Here is a 12894-nt window from a genome sequence, read left to right as displayed (position 1 = left end):
GACTGGGTCACTTGGTGGCCAAGTTCCGGCTCAGGGAGGCCTGTGGCATGCATCGAGACAAGCCTGGAAACCTGCTTCTGAAGTGGGACACTGCCAGTCCCACAAAACAGGAATTAATCAGTGCTTGGAGCTGGTAGGGTACCACTTCGAGTTTTGATGGACTTCTGTATTTCGGGGTTGCTGGTCTGTCACTCTAGGGCTTTGGCTGAACTGGCCTACATGCATATTCTATGATTTATTTTCTGTTTTATAGTTAGAGATCTGAAAAGGTATGGCCTGAATCTCATATCAAACTCTAGCTCTGCATACCTAACCAACTGTCATTAATTTTGTTATTGTGCCATATTCCAGCATCTGCAAGGATCAACCCTATGCACCTAGTGCTATTTACTTCTTGTATGCTATCTACAATTCTCTTTAATAGCATTTTGACTTTTATTACTGCATCTTCTGTTAGAATTGTGCTTTTACTGTCTTTTTCTACAAAAAGTGCCATGTTTCTGACATTTCATGCTGCCCTTTATAGCATCTCATTGCCGTACATTTTTGTGAAATGTTTATACAACCCTGTCTTTTACTGTGCTTTGGAAAAAGTAAAGAATGTAAAAATATACATGTAGAAGTGTAAAATGTAGAAATATACATGTAAATTATATATATATATATATATATATATATATATATATATATATATTTTTTTAAAGTGCTGATTGCAATAGAAATAGACACTTTTACAAATGTATTTTGTTATATTCCCTGGCTCTCAGTCAGACAAAAAGTCTTCTTACCTCCTGGTTGTTTAGCTCAGTGGAGCTTCACTCAAGAGGCAAGCAACTTCCCAGAGTATCTGCATCGCAAAGACCTTTCAATTCTCAAATGCATTGTAATTGGGAAATCTGTAAGTAGACAGAAACAGAAAGTTTGGGCTGGGGATGAAGAGGTTTGCAAAGGCTTCAGACAAGAGATTCACAGCTGTTTTTAGATATACTCCAATGAGAAAAATGCATAGTTACATGCACGCACATTTTCATTGGGGGTATAGTGAAAGAATTTACTTAGACCATCTGGATATCAGATCCGGAGGTCTATAGTAAGTACTGGAGTAGGAAAGATGGGATTACCAAATCAATTAATGATAGGACCGTAAAGAGTCTTTAGCAAAAATAACAAAATAGGTGGTCAAATACCTGAATTGGGTAAAAAAATCTCGCCACAATGGCTCACCTCCAACTGTCTTGGTCAATGGAGTACTTTATAGATTTGTCTTAAGATAGCTACAGATATTAGACTTTAATCATGGAAGGTCAATTCTGATAGCTACAGACAGCAGATAAGCTTAGCTCCAAGTTGCTAAGTAAAGTATTGACTAGAAACACTGGTCTTAAGGCTGGGAGCAGACTTAGTTGCAAAGCTCTATAGGTCACAGCTAGCGTCTGTGGAATTATCTAAATAGAGCCAACAGGATTAAAAAGTAGTCTTGCAAATAATCAACAGTTCAAAACTGCAAACATACCCACACATATGAGGGCTAGATAACTGTAATGAGACCTACTTGTAATGTCTAAGGCTCTCAGTATATCTTACCCATATTATATGAAAACAACCGGGGGTGGGGGGGGGGAATTAAAACTGCTTGCAGGACTGTAGTACTAAGTCTAAAAGAATATAGTTAACTGCTCCCAGGCAACATGTCCAGTGTGATGAGGTGAAAAATAAGGAAAGTGAAAATTAGAGTGATCTAATGTGTAGAACCATACATAGATTGTTGGTTACCTACACATAGTGACAGTGCCCTAGTGAAAAAATAAGTGAAAGGAAAGAGAAACCCGACGCGCATTTCGGTGCTTTCAGTAATGCACCTTCGTCAGGGGCCCGAAACGCGCGTCGGGTTTCTCTTTCCTTTCACTTATTTTTTCCCTAGGGCATTGTCACTATGTGTAGGTAACCAACAATCTAAGTATGGTTCTACACATTAGATCACTCTAATTTTCACTTTCCTTATTTTTCACCTCATCACACTGGACATGTTGCCTGGGAGCAGTTAACTATATTCTTTTAGACTTAGTGCTACAGTCCTGCAAGCTGTTTTAATTCCCCCCCCTGGTTGTTTTCATATAATATGGGTAAGATATACTGAGAGCCTTAGACATTACAAGTAGGTCTCATTACAGTTATCTAGCCCTCATATGTGTGGGTATGTTTGCAGTTTTGAACTGATGATTATTTGCAAGCCTACTTTTTAATCCTGTTGGCTCTATTTAGATAATTCCACAGACGCTAGCTGTGGCTTATAGAGCTTTGCAAGTAAGTCTGCTCCCAGCCTTAAGACCAGTGTTTCTAGTCAATACTTTACTTAGCAACTTGGAGCTAAGCTTATCTGCTGGCTGTAGCTATCAGAATTGACCTTCCATGATTAAAGTCTAATATCTGTAGCTATCTTAAGACAAATCTATAAAGTACTCCATTGACCAAGACAGTTGGAGGTGAGCCATTGTGGCGAGATATTTTACCCAATTCGGGTATTTGACCACCTATTTTGTTATTTTTGCTAAAGACTCTTTACGGTCCTATCATTAATTGATTTGGTAATCCCATCTTTCTTACTCCAGTACTTACTATAGACCTCCGGATCTGATATCCAGATGGTCTAAGTAAATTATTTCACTATTCTCTATTTAGGGGTTAAGCCCCAGGACACCTCTGGAGTGTCCAAACTAGGTGAATCTCTGCCAGTGTTGAGGAGTTCCATCAGTTGGACCCACCAACAAGGGCAGGGATACATTTCTTTATTCATTGGGGGTATATCTGCTACATAGTGATGTTTCTTTAAATATTTTTATTTGGACAGTGCACTGTCCATTTAAGGATTCCTTCCCCACATACTATCCAGCTTACAGTACTCTCAAAATAGCATTTAAAAAACTCCTGTTATAATAGAGGAGCTTCTGGATATTATTAAAACCTTACCTCCTGACAAATGTTATTGGATTTGTGTTACCAAATGTAATACATAATGATAGGTTTTTAAATATAAGACAGAGCAAAGATAACACAAGGATATTGTTTCATATCATACAAAACATTCGCTATGAGAAAAAATGCATCTTGAATAGACATTAGATGCAGAAAGAACATGTATTGCTTACAATGGGAAAGACGATTTTATAAATGTAAACGTTCCTCTTTTCCTGCTAAGGTGACATTGGTTTATACAAGATACCTAAAGCTCAGATTGTTGCAGCCAGATTTGTTTCTAACAGACTGGTAATGACACATTTATAACAGAAAAGTATGTCTCTGTTTCAATATATATTAGTTTAAAAAAAAACAAAAAAACAACCACCACCCCACCATTTTTTTATGGTAAAGCAATATGTAGCTTATTCAGGTGTGCATTTAAATAAATAAATAAATAAATATATGTATATATATATATATATATATATATATATATATATATATATATATATATATATATATATAATAAATAAATATATATATATATATATATATATATATATATATATATATATATATAAATAAATATATATAATAAATATATATATATATATATATATATATATATATATATATATATATATATAATATCTCCACAAGTCCTTGCACACTGACTATTTCATGAATTCCCTACTTAAGGACCGCCAGACCCCTCCTTATTACCATTGTTGGTCTGGCTATTTGCATACCTGGACTTCGGGCTGCAGCAGATCGCTATTTTGCTTACATTTCCACATGGATACCTTACCTGCTCTTAGAGTGTCTGCCCGTTCCTGGTTTGAGTTTCCAGATGTCCAAGGCCTCCAGGATATTTCCCCTCTTCTCTGGTCGCTTCCGCTAACTGTCCCAAAGCCGCAGTAACAGTGAGTTGGTTGACCTTTGCAACCCTGTTGCAGGTGCACAGCGTTATCACGGGCCAACTCTATTTCTCATACTTACCTCTATTTTGTGTGCCTTCGTATAGTCTTTCGTTAACTTCCTTATGAACGTACGGTTCGGCAGTTTGTTCACTATGTTACTGCTTGTCGGTTCGTATACATTGGCTTTCATGAGGTTGCACTCACCTGTTCGGCCTTTAGTTCGTACGCATGAACGTTACTTATGATTCACAGAAACATGTCTGTTATAGTGTTTCGTTAAATTGGAGCGTTCGGTTGTTATGCGGCTCTATGCTCCTCTTTGGGGTTGTATATTTACAGCCGAATGCCCTATTATAGTAATAGGAATTCCTTGAGTCCATGCGGACATTCGTATAATTACATGAATATACTTGATAGCCTGCTGACCCCTAGAGGTCATAGGGGAGTACTGCACATTTAATAAATTTTGATCAAATACTTTGTTGAAATTTTAATTGAGCAGCGCATTGTTGCTAGATTTTGTTCTGCTATTTGATATGTTATAAACAAGCTGTATTATAGGTTTGCGGGCTTGAACCTTCTTTTTGCTGTGCCTCTGAGGTTTTTTCAAGTCTCATATATTCTGGTTGACTCAGATTTCAATTGTCCAAATCCCTTTAGGTGGGTCCTGTTATTTTTTCAATTAGTAGTCAGTTATGCTCTCTTGAAGTTCTAATATGGGTGATATTATATATTACAGATTGAAGTCATTCTGCCATTTCATCTCCTCTCTTTCGATTCCTACAAATTTCACATTGGTTAGTGGTTTAGATTTGTCTTGAGGATCCTCACTGCTCAGAAAGCCTAATTGTTTCCTTTTTATGTTATTAGGTGCTACGCCCTACTGGTTATACTACCACTTACGCTCTGCCTGGTTCATTTTTAGGCCTAGTCTATCAGCTAGTAGGTATCCCATATTATTATGCTCGGGTTTCATTTACTCTGTCTTACTCTATATCCATCTGATAAAACAGGTAGGTGTACCCAGTGGTCATTATACTTCTCCCCCTCCCCATCCTGCAACTACCACTAACTTAAGACATTGTCTACTGGTTTAGTTTTTCTGGCTTTCTTAACTAGTCTTAGTGGTCCCGCGAGGCCAAAACCCATACTCATACCTGGAGTCACTCACGCCCAACGACCACCTCATAGTTAGTCGCTTTGCATGGTGGTATAGAGAGGGCCTCCCCCTGTCACTCCCATGCTATCTTTTGCTTTACTGGTCACCAAGAGGCCACCACCCCACCACAATTTCAGCGGACACAAAATCCCCTCGGGCCAACACATAGCTAGAGCCTCTCATGCCACTTGGCAATTAGCATGGCTCCTCTCTCCCCTATTAGATAATTTTTTGCCACTTGGCATTAGAAGAGCTAGCCAGTATGTTATTATCACTTTGGCTACTTATAAATCTTTTGTCCTATTCTAGCATTTCAGAATTACCTGAAGCTATTGAGGATTTGTCAATTCCCAGCACTCCTGCAAGGTCCATCTCTCCATGCCAGCCTGTCTTTCCTCAGGTCCTGGACCATATCTAGGATCACGGCCAAATTAAGGCGCAGGAATATTCCCTACCCTGCCACTGCCAGGAAGGCAGAACTTTATAGTCTGCTCAATACCAACATGGATAACACCGGTGCTGTCGAGGCCCCCAGTGGTGCCCAGTCATCCGACCTCCAGGCCGTCATGTCATCAGTCTTGTCCTTATTGGGACGGATTATGGATAGGTTGGACCATTTGGATGCTAATGATAGGCCAGTATCACCATCTGGATTGGTTAATCCAGAACCTACTGGTCTATCAGGCACCCTGACTGGTAAATTTATTGGTCCACTACAGAACCCTAATATCATCAACCCAGCTCACATGGTACCAGCTAATATCAAGAAGGATGTCTTGGAAGGCAAGGATATCAATCTAGTTTCACTCCTGATTGCCTCCCAAGATATTCTGGAGAACAAGACATAATCCTATTGCGATGTCTCAGTCGTACTGAAGGCTAGGGACCCCAGGTTGAATAGGAAGTTGTCAATTCCTGAGTTCGTTCTGGCTCAGTAGAATGTAAGAACCTACTGTCTGCCCTTGCCAATCCAATAGCGATAAACAATCTGTTACAGATTGAATTGCATCAAGGTTTCCTACTTGGGCCATACAGTTCCCCACCTTTCTCAGTATGGAGAACTAACCCTATTAGGGTGGTCTCTGGTAAAAGTTCAGCAAAGCAAAGGTTGATTGTCGACCTCTCTGCTCCCCACTTTTCCATGATCCCCAGTCTGAACTCTCTCATTCCTTCAGAGGAATTTTCCCTGCATTATGCTACTATTGAAAACGCCATTGACGCAATTATGACAACAGGGAAGGGGGCATGGCTCAGTAAGACTGACATGTAATGGTATCTATTAATTAATGACTTTACATAATAAAGAAAGCATATTTAGTGTAATTCTTTGGAGGCACCACTAGGGGCAGTGTGTAGGAAGACATGTGCTTCTGGCAGTGACATCACAGGCCAGCCTACTTACACTGAATAAAAAACCAGATGTAGGAGAAACTCTCTTTTTGCCTGTACCTGACTGGACCTAAGATGTAGTACCAGCTCTGACTTGGGGCCTTGTAAGTAATATAAATCCATTGTAACATTTAGCAATTGTAATAGCCTTTTGTAAAACATTTAGCAACCTTTTGTAAGTAATTTTGTATTGTATAATTATTGTGGTAAATTGACATTCTGCTAGCATCTGTTTATTTATTATAGTTATATTAAATATACATTTAATATTACAACGTTTTGTGTATTTTCTATCCACATATTCGACCATAATACCATGAACTATAAAAATATTAATGTTGTTCTGTATTGCTTAATTATTATGTATTAAGAGATTAATATTCATATTTAAGTCACGACCACAACATGACATCATTAACGCCTTCATGCTCCTCCCAGTCCATCCTTCTTTGTGGCATCTAAACAGTGTTGGCAGGGTTCTTATTATTTTTTCACTCGTCTCACTTTTGGTGAAAAAAGTAGCCCCAGGATTTTGATACCTTTGCTGAGACTTTGTGCTGGCTACTGCTCAATGTCTCTAGATGCCCTACAGTTATTCACTATTCTTGACTATTGAGACTTAACTTATTTCCACCCGGTAGCCTGAGGATCATGATCCAGCTATTCCAATACCTGGGGGTCCCTGTCACCATTAAAAAGACAAAAGGACCCGACACATTGATTAATTTCCTGGGTATCACACTAGATATAGTTAATATCCCAGTTTGCCAAGAGATAAGATTGAGCGCATCCTATCCAGCATCGAGCTATATCTCTCTGCTGGACCTTTTAATCATACAGAATTACAGTCTCTACTAGGCTCCCTCAGCTTTGCCATGAAAATTATCCCACAGGGGAGGGCTTTCATATCTAGACTGCTCAAACTGTTCCCCGCTTACAGTCTGATATTTCCCGCATTTTACTAGACGTTCCAGCTACCTCGGACTTATGCATGTGGCTGGAATTTCTCATGAGATGGAATTGGAAAAGCATGTTTATCCCTTTACTTACTGTGGCGGAACCAGCCTCGCCACTGGGCATTGGAGAAGACTGATTGCCAGCCTCCTGCCATGTGACTATGGCCCCTGGGATGTATTGCCTGCTCACCTTTACTGCTGAGGTTTGCTACCAACTAAGTGGATTTGGCTATGGAGCTTGTCTAGTGCCTTCTGTTGGTAGCAACAGCAATATGCACTACCTGAATAGCAAGACTGGTTCATTTGCATATTCGGGTATATTTGCATATTGCTTATTCTGCAGGCATGTGAGATATTTTCTGTTAATTATGGTCTTCCCCACCCATTTATGAATATGCAATTATGTTATAATAAGTCACTGTATGTTGCCTGCTATGATTTGACTGTTTGTAATTTTATTGAGTTTTCACAGCAATGTTAATGTAATGACCATATGGGCTAGTCCCAAGGAAAATAACATTTTAGACAGTTCTACTTCGCTCTCAATTTAGAGTCCTGTCTCTTATTGGGGGTAACCGCAATACAGCTATTCACACTAGCTCTTGTAAGAGCTTCACTTGGAACACGATTGGATGCTGAGAATCCTCCTCCCTGATCGGGAAAAGGACACCCTCCAGCGGTTGAAACCCCTCTGCTACACAGGGTAACCGCTACACTTACCTCTGACTCCCTTACTATTCTCACAGATGCATCTGCCACTTCAGGCTTTGCTGATATTTTTGGTGATAATTGGCTTTGGGGGTTTGGCCCCCAGCTGCTGCAGTATGGTCAGGTCAATTCCTGGCATTCAGAACATAGTAGCTGATCGTTTGTCTTGCTCTCAATTTCAGGAATTCCACAAAGCGTTTCCGATGGCAGCCCTGGTGGCTACCCCGGCTCCGTCATGGCAGGACATGACATTGGATTCAGATATCTGTTAACTCATGGCAGACTCCTTTCACAATTAGCTTTGTCTGACAATACGAGAAAGTCATATGACAGGGTATTCCGTATTTATGACAGATTCTTGTTGGACTTTCAGGTTGTAAATAAACATTCAATAGAAACTATTGCAGCTTTCACTTCTTTTTGCCACCTTAAATTAAAATTATCTTACAACACCATCATATTATATCTGACAGGGGTACAACACCATATACTTACACTTTGGTCAAACAACCACAGTTTCCTATCATCTTATCTAATCAAAACCATACTAAAAGGCATTAAAATTCAAACCCCATACCACCATCTGTTAGATCACCTATTCATAGTGAACTTGTCCAGTCATTATCAGACCTCATGGATACAACCCCTTTTGAATCACACACTAATCATGTCATTAAAACCGCTATCTACTTAGCTTTCTATGGGTTCCTCAGACCCGAGAGTTTACCACTACAAACATCACATCCCAAGACGGCATTAAGAGATCCCAGATTGTCAAAATAAAAGAGCACTACATACTATGCCTCAACCACAGTAAAACCACACCGATGAAATCAACTGGTAAAGATTCCCTATCACCCTACCAGCAACAAATGGTGCCCGGTACAAGTTCTAGATACATTCCTAATCATTGCTCTGGGTTCTCCTGACCAACTGTTGTTTACCTTACACATAGGCATGTGCACGGGGTGTGCCGGGTGTGTCTGGGCACACCCTAATCCCCGCGGCACGCATATGTATTGAGACCGGCAGGGGAGATCTCAGGATCCCCCCTGTCGGTCCATGCAGAGCCGGCGCTATCCGAGCGCCGGCTCTGCTCTCAGCCTCTCTCCCCACTGGCCCACATGCAGGGAGGGAGGCAGGAGAGGACCCGGGGAGCGGCAACGCTCAGATCTCGTGTGAGTGAACTCTAGCCCTGCGGGGCTAGAGTTCACTCTCCACTCGACCACCAGGATGGATGGCAGCAGCAGGATCCCCCCTCCCAGGCATAAGGTAAGAAGGGAGGAGGGATATTAACTGATCTGCCCCCACCTCCACTGGACCAACAGGGAAGGCAGCAAGGAAGGATCCCCCCTCCCTACATAAAGTAAGAAGGGAGGGGGGATATTAAGTAATGTACCCCCACCTCCACCCCCCACAATCACCCACACACATACATACACAGCACCAACACACATACAGCACCCACACACATACACAGCACCCATAGACATACACAGCACCCACACACATACACAGCACCTACACACATTCACAGCACCTACACACATACACAGCACCCACAGACATACACAGCACCCACACACATACACAGCACCCACAGACATACACAGCACCCACAGACATACACAGCACCAACACACATACGGCACCCACACACATACAGCACCCACACACATACACAGCACCAACACACATACAGCACCCACACACATACACAGCACCCAGACACATACACAGCACCCACACACATACAGCACACACATACAGCACACACACACACAGCACCCTCACAAACACACAGCACCCTCACACACATTACACAAACACTAACAGTACCCTCACAAACACAAACAGGACCCTAACAAACACACACACAGCACACTACCAGTACCCTCACACGCAAACAGCACCCTCACACACAGTACATTTACAGCACCCTCATAAGTGCACACACACACACAAACAGCACCCTGACACACAGTACATTCACAGCACCCTCACAAGCACGCACACACAAACACCCTCACCCACATAGTACACTACCAGCACCCTCACATACACATCACACTAACAGCACCCTCACACAGCACACACACAGCAGTGTGTGTGTGTATATATATGTGTGTGTATATATATATATATATATATATACATACATACATACATATATATACGCGGCGTGTGCTTGTGCTTTAGGGTGCACACCCTAATGCAATAGGCTGCGCACGCCTATGACCTTACATGGCAATGCTCTCACCACTAGTACATTCATGCTCTATCTATTGCTGGCTAGATTAGGTCTTAATCAATCCCACTACTCAGGACACTCCTTCCACATTGGAGCAGCCACCACTGCTTAGAGCAGAAACATACCAATACATATTATCAAGACACTGGGATGGTGGGATTCATCGGCATATACCAGATACATTCCCCATCCAACACAGGAAATATGTGAAGCTTTTTGTAACATTGATATGTGATATATGCTATATGACTGTCATTGTAGGCTTGTTTGGTATACTCTTTTTGCCCTATTTTATTACAGGCCTACCACATCATCGGTTTCGGTACACCACAGCCGACTGTTCATAATTTCTATTTTTATACATATATATATCTCGCTCCGTGTCCAGATGCAAGATGTTCTCATGGACAGCATACACTGAGAGGGTCAACCAAGTTGCTGGGATTGAGTAAGTCAGAATATGGACTTGTATGGGACATACCACAAAGGGTAGTTGAGAATGACTGGGGTAAGATCCAGACAGACAAGTAAGTAGTGGCCAACCAACCTAACATTGTGATGGTATAAAAGGTACGGAAGACTGCAGTTGTGGTCGATGTGGCAATACCCAGTGACTATAACATCAGGAAGAAGGAACATGAGAAGGTGTAAAAATTCCAAGGGCTGAAAAGAAGAACTAGAAAGGATGTGGAAAGTGAAGGCAGTAGTAGTCTCAGATGTGATATGAGCACTCGGGGCTGTGACCCCAAGTTGAGGGAGTGGCTTCAACAGATTCCAAGTGGGACATCTGAGATTGCTGTGCAGAAGAGTGCAGTTCAAGGAAAAGCTAAGTTACTGCACAGAACCCTCAAGTTTCCAGGCCTCTGGTAAAGGAACAGAGCAGGAGGAATAAACATACCACCCAGGAGGGGTGAGAAAATAAACTATATATATATATATATATATATATATATATATATATATATATATATATATATATACATATACAATATGATAGGAAAAACATGAAAAAATAGGCTGGTGCAGCGCTAGAAGTTTATATAATTGTAACAGTTGTGAATATTAATGGTAACATTTGTGAATAAACTTAAAATGTGGGTATATACTTGGACAGTACCTTTTGGTATACAAAGAATGTCCTAGGTAGATATTCAATACCTTGAAAATAAACAAAATATACAAAACATAGTGTAAACTGTGACAAAAAGTGAATTTCAATTAAGAGTGAAAAATTCCCACTCACACTTTGGAGAGCTAATAGTATATAGCTCAATTTGATAGCTTGTGGGGTCCGTGAAGGCGACCCTATCCCTTCTTTTTTGCTGGATATTCTTTTCTTTAAATTCTGAAATGTTGAGACATATATATGGTGCAGTACCGTATGGTTCCAAATATGTATAAAAAAGAACAGGTTGGTACTTACAGACACAGAGCCATCCACATCGGCTCTGATCAAGGGTATATGTGGTTAAGGACCACACACCTTCTTTAAAAGAGCAGGAACAATGCCAGCAGTGTTATAAAAATATAAGTATATTTATTAGCATAAAACTATATATAACAATGTAAAAAACTATGTATAGCAATATAAAAACACTGGATAGGCATATAAAAAGTCCAAATAGATAAAGACCGGTGCATTCCAAGCTCCAGGACGCGTTTCGCTGTAACAGCTTCTTCAACTGGATAAAAAAGTCTCTATTTCTTCTTAGGGACCAGTTCCTGCTTTTATACCTCTTTAAAAGTCCAATCCTAGATTATGAGTCCGTAATTCCGCGGGCTTTCTCCATGGAAACGTGACGCCCTGCGATTCACGTCTCGTTTTCGTTTGTTTCCTGGTTTTCGCATCACTTCCGGTCACGTGTCACTCGGCCGATACGTCATGCGTTCCACCTTGCGGTTCATTCGGCCGATACCCGGAAGTGTGTGAAATCATTTTACAACAGTGGGAGGTAGACATGGGAAATTGATTAGGCGCTTAAATACATAACAGTAAAAGTAGTATCTTTTTATTCCTCTCAATGAGAGGAATCTATGGGTATCTGGTAATCTATTTTATCGTGAAAAGGTCATACCAATATATAATTTCTATTTCAAAAAATATATCCAGGAGATCTTATATGGATTCAGGGAACATGAATCATAAACATATAAATGTCAAAAAAGTCATAAAGTGCATATGTGATGTTATAGGGGATCCTAACTTAAAGCAGCAAGAGGGGACATTTGTTAATACATCTGTTGAATAAAATATACAATCTAAAGGAACTGTAAAAGGCATACAAAAAACCCCAATATAAAGTGCAACATATGAGCAGTACCTCAATGAGAAATAAAACATATATTTATTTTAAAAAATGGCACATCTCAAAGTCCGTATTAAGACCATATGGGATGAGCGTATTTAATTTAAAAATCCATTCCATCTCGTTCTTACTCATTTTTGTATCGAAATTTCCTCCTCTCCAATCTCTTTCTAGTTTTTTGATCGCAAAAAATTGGGTACCAACCATTTCACAATTGTGGTGGATTTTGTAGTGGGCCGAGACACTA

Source organism: Pelobates fuscus, chromosome 2 (assembly GCF_036172605.1).
Source record: "Pelobates fuscus isolate aPelFus1 chromosome 2, aPelFus1.pri, whole genome shotgun sequence".
Lineage (NCBI taxonomy): Eukaryota > Metazoa > Chordata > Amphibia > Anura > Pelobatidae > Pelobates > Pelobates fuscus.
This window is presented reverse-complemented; position numbering follows the sequence as displayed.